The following is a 25,088-nucleotide window of genomic DNA, read 5'->3' as shown; positions in this document are numbered from 1 at the left end:
TGCTGTGTGAGAAAGACAAGTCTGCCATCTGCTTCTCCTACGCTGACTTCACCCAAGAGATGAAGGTGTTCGACCATCCTGTCCATGGTGAAGATGCAGCCAACATCTCCTTTCCCTCCACCAGGGCTTCCTCTGCATTGCCAAGCTTGCCATCAAGTTCTGGACTCTTGCTGCGGAGAGCTGGTGGAATGATGATGCGCCTCAAGGCATTTTCCAGAACTCCCTAATAACGGCATTAAAGATGAGTTAGCCTCCCGGGAGGAACCTCCGAACCTCAACCAACTGATCTCCTTCACCATCCGGGTTGAAAACTACCTCCACGCGCGAAAAAAGGGCCTCAAGGACACTGCTGTTTTCCCTTTCTTCTTTGGCTACTCCCCATGGTCTGCCTCCAAGTTGACCCGAGCCCTGCCAAGACACCATGAGCAGCTCCAAACCTGAGCCCATGCAACTGGGCTGAGCCCGCTTAAACCCAGAAGAAAAGGCTCACCATATAAATTCCAGGGCCTGTCTGTATTGCGGCCAAGCTGGACACTTCTCTCCACTCTCATCACTTGTGAGGTTGAGTCACTGGTAAAACAAGTCCAGAATCAACAACCTGACCCAAGTAACAGTTAATCCCCAATTGCCTGTCTGTCCCTGACTCGGTCTGCTCCCAGGTTCTCCAGTGAGCTCAATCAACACGCCTCACCTTCAATACTGGTATAAACCTGAGGCTCGCCTTCCTACATCAATGGTTCTGGTAGCCTACCATGGATGCCGACACCCAGTACTTGATCTCTGCTTGTTCTGTGTGTACACAAAATAAGGCATCCATGAAAGCCCAGCCTTCGCTTCCTCCTGTCGGTACCCACTCATTTGTGGTCAACACATTGGTGACACTTCGTCACCAGTCTCCCTCTGTCTGAATGTAAAAGTCATACTTACCATCATAGACCACTTTTCCAAAGCAGATCATTTCCTTGTTCTGCCCAATCTTCCCTCAGCTAAGGAGATCCCAGACCTCCTGGTGGTCCATGTCTTCCGCTTGCATGGCCTACCATTGGATATTGTTTCTGATAGAGGTCCTGAAGTCTAGAAGGCATTCTGCACTGCCCTGGGAGCCACCACCAGCCTCTCTCCTGGATACCATCCCCAAACCAATGGCTAGGCTAAGTACAGTAGGCCAACCAGGAGATGGTGGCTGTGCTCCGCTGTGTTGTCTCTGCCAACTCGTCCACCTGGAGCTCCCAGCCGCCCTGGGTGGAATATGCACACAACTTCTTGCCCAATGCCTCCTCGGGTATGTTCCCCTTCCTTTGCTCTCTCGGTTACGAGCCTCCCTTGTTTCCTGAAATAGTGGTTCCATCAGTCCAGGGCCCACGTATGCCACTGCCGCAGGACCCGGAAGCATTCCCACACTGCCCTACTTCACAACACCACAAGAGCCCAGAACCAAGTGAACCACCACAACATCCAGTTCATGCGAGGCCAAAAGGTATGGCTACTCTTTAAGGACCTCCCACTCAAGGTGAAATTGAGGAAACTGTCACCCTGCTATATTGGTCCCTTTGAAATAGATTCTATCGTCAATCCCTGTGCTGTCCATCTGACACTCCCTGCATCCCTTAATGTTAATCCCACCTTCCATGTGTCCCAAGTTAAACCTGTCTTACCAGTCACTTGCTCCTCCTCCATCCAGGATGGTCGACCATCCTCTCTACATGGTTTGGCGGCTGCTGGCCATACGCCACTGTGATCATGGCTTACAGCATTACAGATCTGAGGACCGCAGCTGGATCCAATGCAACCAAATTTTGGACCCATCCCTCAACCAATATTTTCATGGGGGACATCCAACCAGCCCCAAACATACGCCAGCTGGCGCCCATAGAAAGGGATGTACAGTCACGCCCTCCACATCCAGCTAGCCTGCAGCAAGTATCTCTCTCTCTCTCTCCTGACCTACATTCACCTCACCGCTTCAGTACTACACAATTGCTCTTCAACCACTCATCACCAGATCGTTGTTTTAGATACTACGTTATATAGTCTCATGCGCTCGGCTGCTCTGCAAGTCTTGAGTATTTTACCAGCATTGCTTGTTACACTAATCGCCTTTCCGTTGTGTTTAGTATTGCCACTCTCCAGTTCATCTGCCTCGCCTGCTCACCTGCTGGTCCCTGAGCTCAGCGCAGTCCAGCCATGCTCGCTCCTTCATCCAGCGTGACCCGGCTTCTGCTGTCTGCCTCTATGCCATCACCTCTACACCGCCTGCCTGGCCTACCATCCTCATTAAACCCCTTTTCCCTACTCGCCTTAGTCCCTTGTCTGTGTCTTGTAACTGGGTTCACTAGAAGTGACACTACAATATGCTAAAAATACTATGAGTCACACTAGTAATCTCCTCCACGTTCAGCTGCGAGACATTCTCACACACAGATGCACGGATGAGCACCCACATATTCACATTGCTTGGGTCAAGCCATTCACAAACACGGAGACTGTTTGAATTTGTTGGGTTTTTATCTTCAAGGGGCTTTCATGTGCATTTTGAATGCATATTTTCTCTAAGAAAGACAACAATAAAGATTTCAATATTTCACTATTGAGCGTCTCTATTCTTGACTAACCTCCTGCTTGCCTCTGTGTGTACCAACCAGAATGATAATCAACTGTGGCTGTTAGAACTATGATTAAAAATATTCAGTTGACAAGAGTTTATTTTGAGTTAATAAATGACATTAGGAGGCTTTTGTATATTAATATTCTTTTTTTTAATTTTTTTTTAGCATTTTCCACCTTTATTAGCAATAGTATAGAGAGACGGGAAAGGTAGGGGAGAGAGAGGGGATGACATGCAGCAAAGGGCCCGGGCCGGATTCGAACCCAGGCCACTGCGGTAAGGACTCAGCCTTATGTGGTCCGCACTCTACCAGGTGAGCCACTAGGGCACCCCCTTTTTTTAATTTATGGACATTTTGAAATCCAGGAATAATTATAATAATATTTGTTATTTTAATAAAGGAATGACACTATCAGATTAATATTGTTATCAGATTAATGTCATTATTAAACTGATAAGAACAAGATACTACACATGATCTTAGCCAAAAGGCTGAGAAGTGATGGATTAATATCATTATTAATAAAATCTGGACTCAAACAGTTTTTTTTCTCTTTTCAATCAGCTTAAGAGGCATCTTAAAAATTTGTTTTGTCTCATTATTTGATCATTGTTCAGCTACATTCACACCTCTATACATGCTGTTAGGTAATTTTCACTATGTAAAAGTAAGCTGAGCCTGAATGTAACAGTTCAAGGCCAAGACAATTTACATTTAATAGCTCAAAAGTAATTCCAAACACACACACAAAAAAAAGTTTCACAATAGTTGACATGCAGTGTGACACTACAGTTCAAACATTTCCGTTATTATGGTTCAAAAGAAGTAATTTTGAATTATGTTTATACATTGGGGACCTGGTCTTGAAAATATGCTAACACACCTGCAGAGTTACTAAAAAGTTGAACAGAAAACAAAATCTTTTCGGTTCCTTGCATTGCTGACAAGAGGACAAAAAACAACAAATACACTCATGCAATTTTTCCCTGACTCACAATTGGACTTTTTCACTACCAAACACCATGTTCACAACATTCAAAAACAGGACTCACTCGTAATTCTGAATTTCATTTTACAGCATCAAATTTCATGGTCTTGCTGCGAAATATGCTTAATCAATCAGAATATTTTACTTAATGTTCAAGACTCAGAATATATATTTCATAATTAGTTTGAGCAGCTACGGAGAGCAGAAAGATACTCAAGGGCTTGACAGCAGATAGTATAAAATCTTATGCTGGATGCTGATAACTGCTTTTTTTTTTTATAACCCCAGTGACATGCCTGCACTCAAACACTTGACTTTTTAATAGTTGTTTTGGTCATTTACTCATGATGCTGCCTGTGAGATGAGCCAGTAGATTTATGTCTTCCATGCTAACCACTAAGTACTTTGGGTCAGGGAATGAATTTGTACAGTAATTGTCTAAATTCATCTTCAAGTGTGAATGGTCATGCTCACTCTAATGGTAAAGGGATTGTCATGTCACTGCCGAGTTTAAAATGAAACTTGTTGCGCTCCTTCGAAGCTTCCTAAACTGATACAGTTACTCAAGAAGCTGAAAAAAGTGATACCAATTTGGTCACAATTTTTTGTATGGCCTGCATGTCTAAACACCGTGATACTGTTTAGTGAAAATTCTGACACTCAACTGCACACACTTAGTATCGTTGTGTACCATACTAAGTGGTACACAACCAATGATAGTTCAAGAGTTTTAAAAAAAGCTTCAAGGAAATGACACAATTTTAATCAACTGAATATTAATACTGATTGTTAATAACAAAGGAATCAGCACCATATGCAACTCATTCTGACTGTTGGTAATAATATCTGGGCTCAATGCAAGAAAATCACAGCACCCTTTAAATCTACATTCCCAACAAATTAATTAGAATAAGAACAGAACCGCTATGGTTTCATACCATCACGCATATATTGTGAAATGGGCTATACAGTTCAATATTTTCAGGTCACCAGTGCTGGAAAAGTGTGGGGTTCTATTGTCTACATTTACCCCCTAACAGGTCGAATATAAGACTAAGGCATATTATACTTTGACATTTTGCTCTGCTTTCTCTCACACACACCCCATTCCGCTGGCCATGGAGGCGGTATGGGTGTCCTCATTTCCAAAGACTGGACATTCACTAAGCTTTCTCTGCTAAGCAACAACTCCTTTGAATACCATGCAATCATGGTTACTGCTCCTATTAAGCTATTTGTGGTTGTCATATACCACCCACCAGGGTGTCAAGTGGGGAACTTTGTAGTCGGGCTAGACATGTTACTCTCTCCATTCCTAATGATGACGCACCACCGATTTTCATGGGAGATATGAATCCTTGCTGACAAAACCCAAGCGACTGACTTCCTGTCTTCCTGTCTCTTCTGTCCTGTTTTGACCTCAAACAGGTCCCCACCCCTCCCACACACAAAGTGGGCAATAGTCTTGGATCTGATTTTGACTCGGAACTGCTCCACAGCAAATCTGACTGTCACTCCCCTACATCTGTCAGACCAATTCCTTTTTTATTCAATTCATGGCCTCCTTACAGGAACATCCTCATGTTCTCCCAAAAATGGTCTCCTTCCGCCAAAACATCCGATCCCTTACACCAGCGGTCCGGAACCTATGGCTCGCGAGCCATATATGGCTCTTCCGGTGACGGCATATGGCTCCCAGACAATTTTGAGTTGAAAATTATTATTTTTTCAAAAAAATCAGTTTGGAACTGATTTTAAAATACTTGTGATATTTCTTAATAATACTGTGTCATTTTAAAGTAAACAGAAATTAGTTTTGAAGATAAATTTCACGGGTCACGGGTCACCCGTGGGTCGGGTCGGGAACCAATGGCTCGCGAGCATGTCCGGGTCATTGTAAAGGTGAAGAAATCAATTTTATCAGATAGCCAACTAGTTTATCCGCTTCAACCCTTGTAACGGAAAAGATGGCGAAAAGAAAAAAAGACGATGATTACCGTGCATTCCAGGCTGCGTGGACAGAGGAATTTGCATTTGTGGAGAGAGCAGGATCTGCGGTATGTCTAATATGCAATGATAAAATTGCACCGATGAAACGGTCAAATATAAAGCGGCACTTCGATACGCACCATGCTTCATTTGCATCGAAATATCCAGCGGGGGACAGCAGGAAAAGGGCATGCGAGGAGCTACAGCGGAGAGTGCAGACGAGTCAGCAGCAACTACGTGTGTGGACCAAGCAAGGTGACGGGAATTCCGCTAGCTTTGCGGGGGCTTTGGCAATAGTAAGGAATGGAAAGTCATTCACAGATGGCGAGTATGCCAAAACATTCATGCTTGATGTGGCCAATGAACTGTTTGATGACTTCCCAAATAAAGACAAGATAATCAAACGAATAAAAGACATGCCCCTGTCAGCAAGAACTGTGCACGATCGTAGCATCATGATGGCAAATCAAGTCGAGGAAACACAAATTAAGGACATAAACGCCGGGACACACTTTTCTCTCGCGTTAGATGAGTCAACAGACGTTAGCCATCTATCTCAGTGCAGTATCATTGCCAGGTATGCTGCAGGTGACACACTGCGTGAGGAAAGCTTGGCTGTTTTGCCAATGAAAGGGACAACAAGAGGAGAGGATTTATTCATGTCTTTCATGGAGTTTGCTAAAGAAAAAAAACTACCGATGGATAAACTTATTTCTGTCTGTACTGATGGTGCACCCTGTATGTCGGGGAAGAACAAAGGATTTGTAGCGCTTCTCCGTGAACATGAAAAGAGAGCCATCCTAAGTTTTCATTGCATCCTGCACCAGGAGGCGCTTTGCGCTCAGACGTGTGGCCAGGAGCTTGGCGAGGTGATGTCTCTGGTCATTCGAGTGGTCAACTTTATTGTTGCCCGAGCTTTAAATGATCGCCAGTTTAAAGCTCTGTTAGAAGAAGTTGGGAATCATTATCCCGGTCTGCTTTTACACAGCAACGTGCGTTGGTTGTCAAGGGGGAAGGTGCTCAGCCGTTTTGCAGCTTGCCTGAGTGAAATCCGGACTTTTCTTGAAATGAAAGGCGTCAAGCATCCTGAGCTAGACAACACTGACTGGCTCCTGCAGTTTCACTATCTCGTGGACATAACTGGCCATCTGAACCAGCTCAATGTGAAAATGCAAGGTATTGGAAATACAATCTCATCCCTTCAACAAGCAGTGTTTGCATTTGAAAGCAAGCTGGAAGTCTTTCTCAGGGACATTGAAACAGGTCGTCTTCTGCACTTTGAAAGACTGCAACAATTTAGAGATGCATGCTTAGCAAGTGACTCCACTCAACATCTGGATCTCCAGCAGCTAGCTGGCTTTACGTTCAATCTCCTGCAGTCATTCAAAGCACGTTTTGGAGAATTTCGTGCGCGCACTGGTCTTTTCAAGTTCATCACTCATCCACATGAGTGTGCAGTGGACAAAATCGACCTGACATGCATCCCCGGGGTCTCTATCGGAGACTTTGAGCTGGAAGTTGCTGACCTGAAGGCATCAGACATGTGGATGAGTAAGTTCAAGTCACTTAATGGAGAGTTGGAAAGTCTTGCGCGACAGCGAGCAGAGCTGGCGAGGGAACACAAGTGGACAGAAATTAAAAATCTTCAACCTGAAGACCAGCTGATTCTTAAAACTTGGAACGAGCTTCCTGTGACATACCACACAATGCAGCGTGTGAGTATTGCCGTATTGAAAATGTTTGGCTCTACATATGCATGTGAACAGTCTTTCTCGCATATGAGGAACATTAAGACCAACCTACGCTCACGTTTAACTGATGGAAGCCTCAACGCCTGCATGAAGCTCAACCTCACCACGTATGAACCAGACTACAAGGCCATCAGCAAAACCATGCAGCACCAGAAGTCGCATTAAAAGTAAGACATATTTAATTTATTATACGTTAAAAATACTATATGGCTCTCAATGAAATATATTTAGAAATATTTGGCTTTTATGGCTCTCCCAGTCAAAAAGGTTCCCGACCCCTGCCTTACACCGACCGACCCAGCTTTCCAATGAGGTCTTGGCTTCCATTCCTCCTCATAATGAATTCTCTTCACTCCCTGTCAACGAGGCTACAGACACACTGTTCCTCACTAGCTTCCTCTCTTAGCAATCTCTACCCTCTAGCATCCAAACCTTCTTGTAACACCCCCCCCCCCCAGTCCATGGCTCACTGCGGTCATCAGAGAGCAAAGGATGGCGCTCAGAGTGGCAAAATGAAAATTGCATAAAACCAGGGAGTCCACTGACCTCAGTGACTATCAGTGTCTCCTAGCATCATTCTCCCCCAGCTTAAACACAGTTAAGACCACTCAGTATCAGAACAAGATCTGTGGTGCCACTGACGTCCGAAAAATGTGTTTTTTTGCTTTTAATTCACTCCTCAATCCGCCTTCTCCTCCGACCTCCATTCTGCTCACTCCAGACATGTTCACCTCATACTTTCCTGATAATGTTTCTGCCATCAGTAACCAGTTCTCTGAGCCTGACCAACTCTGTCTGCTGCTGCTAGCTAACAGTATCTTACTCACTTCATTCTACCCCCTGACCGAGGAGGAAGTCTCCAAGCTTCTGCTGGACTCTCATCCCACTACCTGTCCGCTGGACCCGATACCATCCAACCTCCTACAGACCATTTTCCCCGCACTTAACCCCACAGTCACACATATCAACTCCTCGCTTACAATGGGTGTGTTCCCCATTGCATTTAAGCAAGCTCGGTCACCCCGCTGCTCAAAAAACATACAATAAACCCAGCCCAGGTTGAAAACTACAGACCAGTTTCACTCTTACCCTTTCTATCAAAAATACTTCAGCACACAATCTTTAACCAGGTCTCTGAATTTCTTTCTGAGAACAATCTGTACAATCTGAATCAGTCCGCCTTTAATCAGGATCACTCTACCGACACTGTACTCCTGTCGGTAATGGTATCACTACGTTTGGCTAGAGCTGCTTGTCAGTCCTTAGCTTTATTGCTGCTACATCTGTCAGCTGCCTTTGACACAGTTAATTAACAATTCTTCCTCTCCACACTCACTGAGCTTGGTATCTCAGAAACTGCCCTCTGTTGGTTCATGTCCTACCTGTCAGGGAGATCTTTTAGAGTATCTTGGGAGGGGAGAAGTGTCCAAACCACACGGCTTATCCACAGAGGTGCCTCAAGGGTCAGTGCTCAGTCCCCTTTTCTTCTCAATATACACCACCTCACTTGGTGCAATCATCCCCTCCCATAGTTTCTCATACCATTGCTATGCTGACAATACCCAGCTCTTCCTATCTTTCTCACTAGATGACCTCACAGTCTAGGCACGGATATTATTGTCATGCCTTGCTGATATCTCTGCATGGATTAAAGAATGCCACCTTCTGTTATCCTCTTTCAATGTTGTATTCTGTAAATTGTGTAAACACAACATCCATTGCACATTGTCCGTCTTGGGAGAGAGATCCCTCCTCTGTTGGTCTCCCTGTGGTTTCTTCCCATGTTTTCTCCCTGTTAAAGGTTTCGTTTTTTTTAGTTTTTTTTTTAGAGTTGTTCCTTATCCGATGCGAGGGTCTAAGGACAGAATGTTGTGTTGCTGTAAAGCCCCTTGGGGCAAATTTGTAAATTGTGATATTGGGCTATTCAAATAAAATTGACTTGACCTTCAGCTTAACCTATCTTAAGAATGAGCTCCTTGTCATCCCAGCCAGTTCATCCTTACAACAACAGATCAATATCCAGCTCGGATCAACCCAACTCATGCCCACTAAGTCTGCCCAAAACTTGGGTGTCATGATTGATGACCAACTAACCTTTAAGGCTCACATGGCCTCGATTGCTTGATCATGCTGATTTTCTCTGTACAACAACAGGAAAATTAGACCCTACCTGTCTGAGCATGCTCTTGTAATATCACCCAGTGACTACTTCAACACCTTACTCGCAGGTCTCCCTGCATGCACTTTCAAGCCTCTGCAAATGATCCAGAACATGGCGGCGCGTCTGGTCTTCAACCAACCCAGAACAGCACATGTCACTCCACTGTTCATATCCCTCCACTGGCTCCCAGTTGCTGGCCACATCCAATTCAAAACCTTGATGCTTGCTTACAAAACAGCAACTAAAATGGCTCCCACCTACTAGGGCTGTGACAATTATTACATAATTGCCTGATCGCGATTATTTGACCTGACCGCGGTCATTTTGCATAATCATTAGAATTGTTTCCATTCATTTGTATAAAAACAGCTGGATGAAACTAACAAATGTCATATTTCATCACTATTTCCACGTAATTTTCCACCATTCATTGTTTGACTGGCGCTCTTTTAATGACGTCATCTTGTTGCGCCCCTTCTGCGATGGTAATATGTGTCATTAAACTGTCTGGAGACCAGAGAAATCTTGAGATGTTTATTCTCTAATATTCGACGACTGCATTTCGATGAGCATCTGTTGACATTAACATCATGGATGTAGTTGCAAAGCCAAACACCACAGCATTGCTGTGGGTACATTTTGGTTTTAAGCCAAATGAAAAAGGAGAGCCCAATGACTTGGAGGAGGTGGTTGGTCGGATTTGCAGCAAAAAGGTGGCAGTCAAAAGCACTAATACCACAAATTTAAAAACCATCTACGGATCCACCACCCCACCCAATTCACCGAACTTGGAAAGACAGCCACTGCCGCAGCTCCATCCCGGCGGCAACTAGCTGTTCCTGGAGCTTTCGGGCGAGTGTCTAAATATAAATGTGACAGTACCAGATGGTGCAAGTTAACAGACAGTGTAACATGGTGTATAGCCAAAGAAATGCAGCCGTTCAACACGGCTGAAAAACCAGCATTTAAAGAAATGCTGCAAAAGTTTGACAACCAGTACGAATTACCAGGAAAAACATGCATATCCAGAACTGCAATCCCCAATTTACACAACTGAGTGAAGCATGACATTCTCAAGGATTTAAAAGAAATTGGCTTTTACTCAGCCACTACAAACAAGTGGTCAAGCCCAAATATGACCCGATACATGAGTTTAACAATATATTACCTCACCACTGACTGGACTCTACAATCGAAGTGTTTAGAAACAAGATATACACTAGAGAACCACATAGCTGATACATTTGCAGGCCTTCAGTCTGCTTCGGCAGATTGGGCATTAGATGAGCAGAAAATGCCATGCATAACCACAGATAATGGTTCTAACATTGTGACTGCAATAGGCAAACTCGGATGGCCATGGCTAAATTGCTTTGGCCATAATCTCCATTTAGCTGTCACAAATGCCATAGCAAGTGAGAAGGAATGCATAGCTCGCGCCTTGGGATTGTGTAGAAGTCTGGTTAATACTTTCAACCTCAGGTGAGAGAGAGACCTGAGAAAGGCACAGACTGAGGCCAATCTCCCCCAACACAGTCTAATTATTCAGTTATTTATTTAAAACATTTATATAAGTCAATTTGTAAACATAGTAATTTCTATTCATAATTTACTTTTACATTATGTATCATTTACACTTGAAATCTGGGCATGGGCAGTGATTTCTCTCTATTAGATGCTGTAGAAAATGTTTTGAAATTGAAACCATAAATGTTAGATCATTGTCATGTGATCTTGGTATAATGAATAAAAGCCTAAACAAATGTGTTATCTTTCCTGCAGGATGCCTCTACATGATGGGGTACCAAGCAAAAAATGGTAGAGAGGGTGCTGGAACAATTCCTTCCCAAAAGACGCATCCTGATCGATGACAGAAAATGTGGGCGCCTCAACCCGACCTGGCAGGATACATCTGTCTTGGAATCCATCAATGCAGCACTGAAACCGGTGGCTGATTTTACTGATGTTCTATCAGGGGGAAAGTATGTGACTGTGTCTTCTGTGAAGCCTATGCTGGACCTTCTAAAGGGAGAACTCTTATCCCCAGACCCCAAGGACACCACACTCACAGCAAATATCAACAAAAAAATGTGCCGTGTTCTTGATGAAAAGTACAGCACAACGCCCCTTCAAGAGTTCCTGAGAAAGGCCACCCTCCTCAATCCAAGGTATAAGGGCAAAATCAGGGATGCAGTGGTCGTGGATGATACTAAGGACCAGCTTTTAAGGGAGATGATGGAGATGAGAGAGGAAGGAGGCAACAGTGACAGAGGTGGGGACTGTAACAGAGCTGTGGCAGATGATGATGGATCTGCATCTCCTGCACCCAAGAAGAAGAGGCTGTGCAACCTGTTGCAGAACTGAGATGGTACCTGCAGGAAGATACACTGGATCTCTTGGCTTATCCTCTGATGTGGTGGCATGACAACCAAGCAGGGTTCCCTTTGATGGCCAAGTTAGAAAGAAAGTACATGTATATTTGAGCAACAAGTACTGCCTCTGAGAGAATGTTCAGTATGGCTGGCAACTTTGTGACCACAGTGAAATCTTGCTTTAAGCCATATAAGGTCAACATGTTGGTATTCCTTGCCTGGACTCTACCTAACCAGTGAGGAGCATGACTGGCTATGGTTGACAAGGATATGGCCTGTTTTGGCCAGAGTACAATGTTCATTTGGATTATTGGTACCTTCAATTTTCAGTAATTTCTTTGTATAGTTCAGTAATAGGCTTTGTATATTTAAGTTATTTATGTCATACTATCTGCCCTGTGCAATTTTTGTTTACAAAGTCTAAAAGGCAAACAGAAATTTAAGTTTTATTTATATGTTCCAATGTTCAGTGCCAATAAATGGCTCTTCTTCATAAGGTATATGTGTATTATTAAAATATGATTAGGCTTATACTATAATAGTGGCATAAAATGATCAGAAAAGACAATTAAATTGTTAATCGCAATTGTCTGTATGACAATTAGTCATCAACTAAAATTTCATGATCATGACAGCCCTACTGCCAACCTGAAAGCCTTCATTCAGGTCTGCAGTCAGTCCCACTCACTACATTCTGCCAATGAAAAGCACCTGGCACTTCCGCCACAACAGGGCACTATGTCAGTAGTGAGACTCTTCCCTTCTGTGGTGGAACAAGTTACCAAACTCCATTCGATCCACTGAGTACCTCTCCATCTTTAAGAAGAAGCTAAAGACCCAGTTCTTTCTCGAACACCTCCACACTATCCATCCATCCATCCATTATCCGAACCGCTTATCCTGCTCTCAGGGTCATGGGGATGCTGGAGCCTATCCCAGCAGTCATTTGGTGGCAGGCGGGGAGACACCCTGGACAGGCTGCCAGGCCATCACACAGGGCCGACATACACACGCACACATTCATAACTAGGGGCAATTTACTATGGCCGATTCACCTGACCTACATGTCTTGGGACTGTGGGAGGAAACTGGAGCTCCAAGAGAAAACCCACGCAGACACGGGGAGAACATGCAAATTCCACACAGAGGACAACCGGGGATGACCCCCAAGGTTGGACTACTTCGGGGCTCAAACCCAGAACCTTCTTGCTGTGAGGTGACTGTGCTAACCACTGCGCCGCCCACCTCCACACCTGATATCATTCATTCATTCATTCATTCATTCATTCATTCATTCATTGTCAGCCACTTCTCCAGGGTCAGGTCGCAGTGGCAGCAAGCTAAGTCAGGCACTCCAGACATCCCTCTCCCCAGCAACGCCCTCCAGCTCCTCCTTGGGGACCCCAAAGCGTTCCCAGGACAGATTGGACATGTAGTCCCTACAGCGAGTTCTGGGTCTACCCTGGGGTTTCCTCCCAGTTGGCTGTGCCCGGTAAACCTCCAAAGGAAGGCGCACAGGAGGCATCCTAATCAGATGCCCGAACCACCTCAACTGGCTCCTTTCAAAGCGAAGGAGCAGCGGCTCTACTCTGAGCTCCCTCCGGATGTCCGAGCTCCTCACCCTATGTCTAAGGCACCCTACGGAAGAAACTAATTTCAGCCACTTGTGTCCGCAATCTCACCCTTTCGATCACTACCCAAAGCTCATGACCATAGGTGAGAGTTGGAACAAAGATTGACTGGTAAATTGAGAGCTTTACCTTCCAGCTCAGCTCCCTCTTCACCACAATGGTCCAGTACAACATCCGCATTACTGCTGATGCTGCATCAATCCTCCTGTCAATCTCTGACTCCATCCTACCTTCACTAGTGAACAAGACCCCGAGATACTTGAACTCCTTCACTTGAGGCAACACCTCATCCCCAACCCGGAGGGATCAATCCACCATTTCTGGTAGAGAACCATGGTCTCAGACTTAGAGGTGCTGACTCTCATCCGAGCCATTTCACACTCAACTGCAAACCGCCCCAGTGTGCACTAGAGGTCGCGTTCTGATGAAGCCAACAAAATCACATCATCTGCAAAGAACAGATATGCAGTTCTTAGGTTCCCAAAATGGACACACTCCTCACTTTGGCTGTGCTTTGAGATCCTGTCCATGAATATCACAAACAGAATCGGAGACAAGGAACAATCTTGGTGGAGTCCGACACCCACCAAAAACGTGTATGACTTTGTGCCGAGAATGTGGACACAGCTCTCACTTTGGTTATACAAGGACAGGATGGCTTGTAGCAACTGCCCCGGTACCCCATACTCCTGCAGTACCCCCCACAGAGTGCCCTGGGGTACACAGTCGTAAGCCTTCTCCAAATCCACAAAACACATGTAGACTGGCTGGTCAAACTCACATGCCCCCCCTCAGCATTTCTGCAAGGGTAAAGAGTTGGTCTGTTGTTCCACGGCCAGGACGGAATCTGCTTGCTCCTCCCGGATCCGAGGTTCGACAATCGGCCGGAGCCTCCTTTCCAGCACCATAGAGTAGACTTATAGACTTCCAAAGAACAGTTTGAAAATTGCTCATCTAAATATTTGTAGCTTGAGAAACAAATTGAATGAAATTGCTGATCTGTTGTTTTCAAACACAATTCATATACTTGCTCTTTCTGAAACGCATTTGGATGAGACATTTGATGATGATGCTTTGACCATACTAGGATATAATCTATACAGAAAGGACAGAAGTATGCGTGGAGGTGGAGTTGCCTGTTATGTTCAAAATCATATTCCAGTGAAAGTTAGGGAGGACATTATGTGTAAGGAAATTGAGGCATTGTGGCCTCAGGTTAACGTGCCCCATATTAAATCAATTTTATTGGGCTGCTGTTACAGGCCACCAAGTTCAAATCATTATTATTTAGATGTTATAGGCGAGAATCTAGATAGGTATGTGAATTGAATATGGAAGTTGCTTTTACAGGAGATTTAAATATCGACTGGCTATCACACATACATATGTCCCTTATAACATCAATTGATCACCATAACTGAGGGTTGTTGTTTGAAACAAATGGTAACACAACCAACTCGATTAAATATTAACAATAGGGGTATCAACACATCATCTTGTATCGATCATATTTTTTTGAGTGAAAATTATTACACCAAGGTAGTATCAGTTCCAACAGGTTGTAGTGATCACAATGTAGCAGCGATTGCCAGGAAAAGTAAAGTACCCAGAGCTAAACCAAAAGTTGTGTACCAAAGGTCATACAAGGGATTCTCTCAGGAAGCCTTCTTGGAAGATGTTAGTAACATATGTTGGTCAACCATTTATGATGAAAAGGAACCAGATGGAGCACTAGAAGTCTTTCTTAAAAAGTTTCAGCCAGTCTTGGACAAGAATGCACCTGTTAGAAAACTGACGGTGAGAACTCATAGAGCACCATGGGTTGACAAGGAGTTAAAGGACCACATGTCTCTGAGGGATAAGGCAAAGGAAATGGAACAAAAAAGTGGTAGCATAATTGACAGACAGAAATACTGTAAATTAAGGAATTATGTTACAAAGCTCAACCAAAAGAAAAAGAAACAATATTATGCTCTACAGTTAAGCAGAACAAGGAATGATGGGAAAAAGCTTTGGAGTACACTGAACAGTATAATGGGACAAAACTCATCTTTACAACCCACCTGTATTGATTGCGGAGGTACCTTATTACTAAACCCAAAGAAATTGCAAATTATTTGAATGTCTATTTTAGAAGCAAGGTATATGAATTAAGGAAAGAATTAAGAATTTTTAACCTAAAAAAATATATGAGATAAATCATGTCATTTTGAGTTTATTGAACTAAAAACAGAAACAGTTGAAAAATTAATTAAGTTAACATTTAATGACAAACAACCAGGAATTGATAATATAGATGCTAAACTGATTCGAATAGCTGTTAATTACATTGCACACCCTGTCTGTCACATAATGAATACCAGCCTGAAACAATCGATCTTTGCACAAGCTTGGAAGGACGCAAAAGTCATGCCATTGCCCAAAAATAAGAAAACATAATTTAGTGGCCATAACAGTCGACCCATAAGCTTGCTATCAGCTATAAGTAAAATCTTTGAGAAGGCAATTTTTGATCAAATACAAGAATACTTCTCAGCAAATAATCTGATAACAGATTTTCAGCATGCCTATAGAAAGGGACATTCTACATGTACAGCTCTAGCTCAAATGACAGATGACTGGTACAAAGATTTGGACAGCAAATTGATCTGTGGTGCAGTCCTATTAGATTTTACAGCAGCATTTGATGTAATTGACCACAAACTCCTTCTTGAAAAGCTGGAGTCTTATGGTTTTATACCATCTGCAATGGCCTGGATGGAAAGTTATTTGATGCATAGATCACAGAAAGTCTTCTTTAATGGAGATTACTCAGATAGTGTATCTATAGAGTGTGGAATTCCTCAAGGAAGCTGCCTAGGTCCACTTATGTACTCCATTTTTACAAATGATTTACCCCTTGTGCTAAAAGATGCTAAATTAACGATGTATGCAGATGACACTACAGTGTATGCATCAGCAACAACACCTGCTGAGTTAAAGGTAATCTTGAATAGGGAGCTAGATATAATCTGGAAATGGGTCTTTGAAAACAAACTGATACTTAACACAACTAAAACGAAAAGCATTATATTTGGTTAAAATCATTCTCTTAGGAAAGAGCCATAGCTAAAACTCTTTATAAATAAAACACCAATCCAACAAGTAAAGGAAACTAAGCTCCTGGGCATCATTCTTGACAATAAGCTGTCCTGGTCAAAAAACACTGACAGTGTTGTAAACAGACTGGGTAAGGCATTGGCAGTGGTAAGGCGATGCAGAATATACCTTACACCAGAATTGACTAAAATGGTAATAAACACTACTGTTCTCTCACAGCTTGACTATTGCCAAATAATATGGGCGAATGCCATGAAAAAAAGATTTAAGCAAACTCCAGTTGGTACAGAACAAGGCGGCACGCCTTGCTCTCCAATGTCCATACAATACGAACATCATCAGCATGCACTTCTGTCTACAATGGTTAAAAGTTGAGGACAGAATGAATGCTGCACTTCCATCTTCAATATGGAAGGTTTTACAATACAAAACTCCATTATATCAGCACAATCAGTTAAAACACAATTCAGAATCATTTATATATGCCACTCGACAGACAACAGAAGGCCGGTTTTCACTTCATAAGCCAAACACAAATTTTCTGAAGCATACAGTAGAATATAGATCAATGAAAGCATGGAATTCCTTACCAGTGCCAATGACTAAACTGGCACAGAAATCAATATTTAAAAAGCATATAAAGAAACACCTTGGAATGTTATATTTTTAGGATGCAAAATACATGGTCATACGTACACACACACACACACACACACACACACACACACACACAAGACAGGGTAAGGTGTGATTCGAACTGAATTCTATAGCCTGGATGGTTTCAACAGTTTGTACATTGGAATGATTTATGTATGTGTCTTTGCTGTTGGATGATGACTTATGTGTACTGTAAAGTTTAATGTAGGTTTTTGCTATTTTTGTTTGTTTTGCTTTTGTTTTTCTCTGTCTTGTTTTTCTCTGTATGTATTAAATGTATTGTTTTTATGTGGACCCCAGTAAGACTAGCGGTGCTTTAGGGCACAGCTAATGGGGATCCTGATAAATAAACAAAACTTTCCCAGGGAGGCTGAGCAATGTGATGCCCTGATAATTGGAGCACACCCTCCAGTCCCCCTTTTTAAATATCGGAACCACCATCCCAGTCTGCCACTCCACAGGTACTGTCCCTGACCTCCACGCAACACTGAAGAGGAGTGTCAGCCAAGACAGCCCAACAATGTCCAGAGCCTTCAGCATCTCAGGGCAAGTCTCATCCACACCTGGCGGCTTGCCACTGAGGAGCTTCTTAACTACCTCAGAGACCTCTGCCAGAAATATGGGTGGGGCTTCCCCTGAGTCTTCAGGCTCTACTTCCTCCACTGAGGACATGTTAGCCAGGTTCAGGAGCTCCTCTAAGTATTCTTTCCACCGTTCAACAACACCCCCAGTCTGGGTCAACAGTTCCCCTCCCCAGCTGAACACAGCCTGAGTCAAGCCCTGCTTCCCTTTCCTGAGTCCCTGGATGGTTTGCCAGAACTTCCTTGAGGCCAACCAAAAGTCCTCCTCCATAGCCTCGCCAAACTCCTCCCACATCTGATTTTTTGCTTCCACAACCCCGAAGTGGGAGCCCTTCTGGCCTCCTGGTACCTGTCTGCTGCTTCAGGAGACCCCTGGGCCAACCAAGCCTAAAAGGCCACCTTCTTCATCCTGATGGCTTCCCTCACCAACGGTGTCCACCACTGGGTTCTTAGGTTGCCACCTCAACAGGCACTGATGACCTTATGACCACAGCTCCTGCCTGCCACATCTGCAATAGAGGCTTTGAACATGGCCCACTCAGACTCCATGTCCCCAGCCTCCCTCGGGATACATGAGAACTTCTTCCGGAGGTGGGAGTTGAAGACCTCACAGACAGAGGCCTCTGCCAGATGTTCCCAGTTCACCCTCACTACACGTTTGGGTTTGCCAGGTCTGTCCGGCAGCCCTCCCCGCCATCTGATCCAACTCACCACCAAGTGATGATCAGTTGACAGCTCTGCTCCTCTCTTCACCTGAGTGTCCGAAACATATGGTAGTAGATCTGATGATACGACCACAAAGTATATCATGGATCTTCAGCCTAATGTGTTCTGGTACCAAGTACACTTATGAACTAATTTATGTTCGAACATCGTGTTTGTTATGGCCAATCCATGACTCGCACAGAAGTCCAATAACAAGGCACTGCTCGGGTTCAGATTGGGGAGGCCGTTCCTCCCAATCGCACCCCTCCGGGTTTCTCTATCGTTGCCCACGTGAGCATTGAAGTCACCCAGCAGAACTATAGAGTCCCGAGGCAGAGCCCTATCCAGGACACCACCCCGAGATTCCAAGAAGGCTTGATACTCAAAACTGCTATTCGGTGCATAAGCACACACAACAGTCAGAGCCTTCCCCACAGCGACTCATAGTCATATAGCAGTGACATTCTCATTTCCCGGGGAGAACTCCAACATGGCAATGCTCAACCAGGGACTTGTGACTATCCCCACACCCACCTGGCGCCTGTCACCTTGGCCAACTCTGGAAAAGTAATGAGTCCAGCCCCTCTCCAGGAATTTGATACCAGAGCCCATGCTATGTGTGGAGGTGAGCCCAACTATATCTAGTTGGTACTGCTCCACCTCCCGCACTAGCTCGGGCTTCTTCCCTGCCAGAGAGGTGACATTCCACGTCCCGAGGACCAATCTGTGATGCTGGAAGTTGGCATGTCCTGGTCCCCTCTTTTGCCTGCCGCCCAGCCTACCTTGCAAAAAAAAACCTCTATGCACCCTATGCATTCCCTTTGTGCACTGCCTATTGACACCTTATGTCCTATCAGACTTGAACCTAGTCTGTTGGCACTTACTTGCATTGTTGTCTCCTGACTAGATCCTTGCTTGTGTTGTATTAAATCAGATGTAAGTCGCTGTGGATAAAGGTGTCTGCTAAATGAAATTGCAACATTCTAACATTTTCCTGACAGATCCAGTGCCTCCCCCAACTGCCCCCTTTACATTGTACATGCACAAAAGTGCATGTACAGAGGTACAAAGGTGCATGTACAACAGCACTGACAGTATGTGTCACTGAATGTGTGTAGTTATATTCAGAAGTAAGAGCTGTTTACATCTCTTGACGCGGTGACATCGACATTGCCACATATACATGACCACCCGTGCACACACAAAAACAGACAAATAGATGCATACACACACAAAGAGCAACCCATCTCTGTGGCTCTGGCCTTTTCGCTGATCACCTCCTGCTTGATGCTGTCGAGCCACATCTGCTGTGCTTGCACTTTGGGCTTGAGGCCTGTAGGGAGCTCTTAACAGGAACTTGTGCTTTTTCTCTTTTTGATTGATAAGGTCAACCCAAATCCTAGTCCAGTTCCAATTTCCTTTGCCATTTTCTTGCCATGTTTTTCTCGCACTACAGCAACTCAAGGCAGGGAAATTTACAGATGTTTACTGGATTAGAATGACATTCTTTGGTTTTAACAATAGATTGTTCTTTTTTCATTCTACTCACTTAAATCAGTGCAGTGTCAATCTCCTATGCTAAGCAGAGCACACAACATTCAAACATATAGCAAGTGGCAGATGAGTTGGTGTTGGTTGAGTAAAAAACTGTCAGACATGTACAGCATGCCCCAGTTCTTTACCAAAAATCAGTAGCAAGAACTCCTTGATTGAAATGAATTTGCAGCTCCTGCTATTGAGACAGACTATTTTTCATATCCTTACTTGAATTGGATGTTGAGTTGATGGAAGGTGGAGACAAGTTACTGACTAATAGCAAAGAGGATCTGCTAAAGGAAGAGGAAGTTGCTGACAGAGCAAGGAAGGAAAGGAGCAAGTAATGTCAACTCAGGAAGAAACAGAATGAACATCTGTCAGCAAACGTCTTGATTTAAATATTGGTGCACAAACGTGACAGAGATATACATATCAGTTTTTTATGTTACCATGAATGATAGCCTGATGATAGACTGATGCATATTGCAAATGCAAGATAAACAAGAGTTGCATAGTCTACACCTGCCCAGCCTGGTTCTGGGGTGGCCCGTTTGCAGATATGGGTATCTTAAGGTTCATATGAGCAGTTTTTCATTAATCTGATCATTTGTTTGTAAGGTACAAACCACAACACTTTTGTCTTATCCTCATCCATAAGGGGCTTATTTTTAGATGCAAAGCACCAAAGAGCAATCTTGATCCCTCTGTTCTTTCTAATTTTAGGCCAATTTCTAAGCTGCCTTTTCTTTCAAAAGTCCTAGAGAAAGCAGTTTATGTACAATTACAAGCACACCTAGATAATTAATGGCATTTCTGAAAGGTTCCAGTCTGGTTTCAACTCACGTCACAGCACTGAAACAGCCCTTTTAAGAGTCTTTAATGATCTTCTTTTAACTATGGACTCTGGGAACTCTGCTGTTCTGGTGCTTTTGGACCTGACTGCTGCCTTCGACACGGTTGACCATACTATACTTTTATCACGTCTTGAGCTGTGTGTAGGCATTAAAGGTACTGCCCTAGAATGGTTCAAGTCTTATCTGTCAAATACAAGCTTTTCTGTCCATATAGACCAATTCTCTTCAGCTGCAGCCCCACTTCACTGTGGGGTCCCTCAAGGCTCAATTTTGAGCCCCATTCTCTTTTCATTGTATCTGCTGCCCTTGGGGTCCATATTTTTAAAAAAAAAACATAACATGTCTTTTCATTGTTTTGTTGAATATTTGCAAATCAATCTGCCTATAAAAACAAACAGCAGAGATTCTATACAGGCATTGCTGAGTTGTTTAAAGGATGTCAAAACATGGATGGAGTTAAACTTCATGAAACTAAATCAAAATAAGACTGAAATTATTGTATATGGACAACCTGATCTTCTGGATGGTTATGATAGCGCTCTTGGCCCTTTAGCTTCCTACAGTCACTCTTCTGTTAGGAATCTTGGTGTGATTTTTGACAGCTCTTTTAACTTTGATAAACAAATAAGCTCAGTAGTTAAAACAAGTTTTTTTCAATTACGACTTTTGGGGAAAGTAAAGGCCTATCTCCCTCCAAATGATATTGAAAGAGTAATTCATGCATTTATTACCTCTTGTTTGGATTATTGTAACTTATTGTATGTTGGTGTAGCTCAGTCATCCCGTCGTCATCTGCAGCTTGTACGAAATGCAGCTGATCGCCTTCTTGACAGGAAAAAAATGACGTGATCACATAACGCGTGTACTGGTCTCCCTTCATTGGCTTTCTGTCTGTTTTAGGATCCAGTTTAAGATTTTATTACTTGTTTTTAAGTCTTTAAATGAGCTGGCACCATCTTATTTATCTGAGCTAATACATCATCATACACCAGTCAGAGCACTCGGGTCAACAAACCAGATGCTCTTACATGTTCTGAGATCCAGGCTTAAGAATCATAGGGCGACAGAGCCTTTGCAGTAGCTGCCCCTGATCTCTGGAACAACTTACCAGTACACATAAGATCTGCTCAGACCCTAGAGACTTTTAAATGTTTGTTAAAGACCTACCTCTTCTCACTGGCATTCAATTCAAGTTGAGCTTGATACCATGATTTTATTGTGCAAATATACTTTTACGCTTATATTTTATTGTTTACATTTTATATTCTTTATTCTATTATGTTTTCTTTACATATATTTTCATATGTTATTATTGTATTTTAAGCTTGTGCAGCACTTAGGTTCAACTGTGGTTGTTTTAAATGTGCTATATAAATAAACTTGACTTGACCAAAATGAACCTGATTTCTAAATCACTGACTCACAAACTGACTTCAGTCTCACATTTAACTGTACCACCTGCATACTTTCTTTTTAATTAACATCATAACAATCATTGGAAGGAAAAGTAAAAAACAACAACAACACATTTTCTCCAGTTTCCCTACACCATTCTTTCTTAGCCTCTATCTTGTATTCTATCACTCGGACTTGCAGTTTCATTCAAGGTAGGATAAAAAAAAAACACCATCAACAGAGATTAAGTCAGACCTGCTCTGTCACCTTTAACAAACTCAAACAAATCAAACTTTTGAGTTTCAGATGTGTCGGCTTGCGTTTCTCGGTTGTCGGTTGGCAAAAGCCATAATCAGATGAGCTAACTTTAGCTCAGTTGAGCTTTGGCAGAAGCATTTTATTTAACAATGTCAATGGTCAGCGTCTGGTCAGGATGTTACGTATATAATATATATGGTTAGCTACTCAATCGAAAATATGCAGTCAATACTAGGCCTACCTCCAGTTACGAACTTGAGACAATGATCCTGTATCGCTGTATTCACAACAGGGTCACACAAAAGTCATGCTACACATCCATGACACTGATGCGTCCTTGTAAAATTCATTTGCTGATTTATTGAGGGGATTCTGTCTTGATGGAGGGGCCTTTTCCTATCGGGCCTTGTTCTTGTGGAATAAACTGCATGCTGCCGTCAGACAATAAGAGTCTGTTGAGTCCTTTAAATCCAAACTTAAACTCATCTTTTTGCCTTAACCTACAATTATTTGCCTTTAAATTGAATACATCACGACCTGTACTCATGGCAGGTCGGTTTCTGTCTCATGAATTTACCAAACACTCTTTTGCTGATGAGATTATAGAGTATATATATTATTGAATATTGCAAACTGTTCATGCTCTCAAATGTATTTTCACTCTCTCTGAATGATGTCTTATCTTTTCTCTTCTCCTGTGTATGTGAATGGTGTGATGTGAGTCTCCCTTGTGTGTACATGTAGTCTTTCCTCCTCCCAGGTCTCCATGGTGATGGTGGTCGCCACCTGTACTCTGCTTGGCATCCTCCTCATCACATTTTTTATTTATCTTATAAATCCATGTAATTTTGTTATCCACTTTCAATGTTGTATTCTATAAATTGTGTTTTATTCTGTACACACAATATACATTGCACATCTTGTCTGTCTTGGAGAGAGACCCCTCCTCTGTTGCTCTCCCTGAGGTTTCTTCCTATTTTTTCTCCCTGTTAAAGGTTTTTTTTTTCTTAGGGAGTTGTTCCTTATCTGATGCGAGGGTCTAAGGACATAATGTTGTATTGCTGTAAAAACCCCTGAGGCAAAGTTGTAATTTGTGATTTTGGGCTTTTCAAAAAAAAAAAAGACTTGACATGATCTCACTGTTTTTGATGACCTTTTTTTTCACAGCTACATCCTTCTTCACTCAAACCTCCTTTAAACGCTATTCTGTTACCATGGATACAACTGGTATCTAGAAAGGGCAGCGAATGGGGAGGTTGACATTGCCCTCACACATAAGAACTTGAAACTTTCAGTTCAGTCTTCTCATGACCAGCTTTCCATTTACACCAAAAACCAAAACCCATTTTATTTAAACAAATTTAATGAGCTCTTGCAGTTTAGTTTACATCTGATGAAAAGATGTTCTCAATTATAGCTGCTAGTTTGTTTTCAGAGACGATAGAAAAGGGGGCGTCATCATTCTTGAGGGAGAATGAGGAAAGGAGATATTAAACTATACACGGTGAAAATGGCTGTCAGCCATCTGTGAATGTTCCTCTTGCAGGAAAAAAAAAATCTTGAATCAGTTGATGAAAAATAAATTTTCTCCTGGACATCCTCAAATAGAGGCAATTAAGAAATAATAACAACTACTTCAAAATCCCAAGATCTTGAAAATCCGATTCTGTGACTAGTTGAGCAAAAACATTTATATTTGGATAAGCATAATTTTTCATTTTAATGACAAGATACTTCATATATTAAAGACCAGGGAAAACATTTATTGCATTGAGGGTGGAGGTAAAAGAATAACTTTAAAGAACAAATTAACCAAGCAGAAAGCTTTGGGTATGCAAACTCTTAATTGACACCACAGAAGAAAAATTACCATTTGCAAAGATCTGAAAGTTTCTCAATATATCTGGGAAAGTGTAGCCTGAACTTATGATTGACATAATTCGTTTAGGAGCTGTGTATTGTACAGTTATATTTTAAGTCCCTGAGAGCAAACACTGGCAACATGCGTCTCATGCTTTAGGAGATGAGTAACTACCATTCCTTGTTGTGAAGCATTATGTCATTTTGCTTCAAGAGAGACTTTTGAATTGGAAGAATATATCAACTTGACCCACGACCTGGTTGATCAAAAATTATATAAGATAAAAGATGTCACAGCTACTTTATTCAGCTAATTAAAGCTGATTGGATGCTGTATGAGGAAGGCAATAAAAAAGTTAAACGGCTCAACATAATATGTTCATTATATTTCTCAAGGTATTGCTGCTCTCTATGGAAATATTATATCATAGTATCACCCAAATTCCATGAATTAGGGAACACTGAAACTTACTGAGCACAATGACATGACAAATGTCCACTTTAAAAAAAAAACCAAACTACAACTTTGAGGCTGTATCATCTGCAAACATCATAGTCCACGGAGACTTCTGCTTGATCTTGTCCATCAACCTGTCCATCACCATTGCAAACAAGAAAGGGCTCAGAGCTGATCATTGATGTAAT

The 25,088-nt window shown here is 42.7% G+C and overlaps 1 pseudogene; it reads right to left on the bottom strand.

Moving 5' to 3' along the window:
- Positions 1–3,003: 3,003 nt before the first annotated feature.
- LOC130108557 (U2 spliceosomal RNA) lies at positions 3,004–3,109 on the bottom strand (annotated as a pseudogene).
- Between the last annotated feature and the right edge of the window lie 21,979 nt (positions 3,110–25,088).

The sequence above is a fragment of the Lampris incognitus genome, chromosome 2 (genome assembly GCF_029633865.1).
Source record: "Lampris incognitus isolate fLamInc1 chromosome 2, fLamInc1.hap2, whole genome shotgun sequence".
NCBI classification, from domain to species: domain Eukaryota; kingdom Metazoa; phylum Chordata; class Actinopteri; order Lampriformes; family Lampridae; genus Lampris; species Lampris incognitus.
The sequence above is the reverse complement of the archived record's forward strand: the minus strand, read 5'-3'. Positions and strand labels throughout refer to the sequence as shown.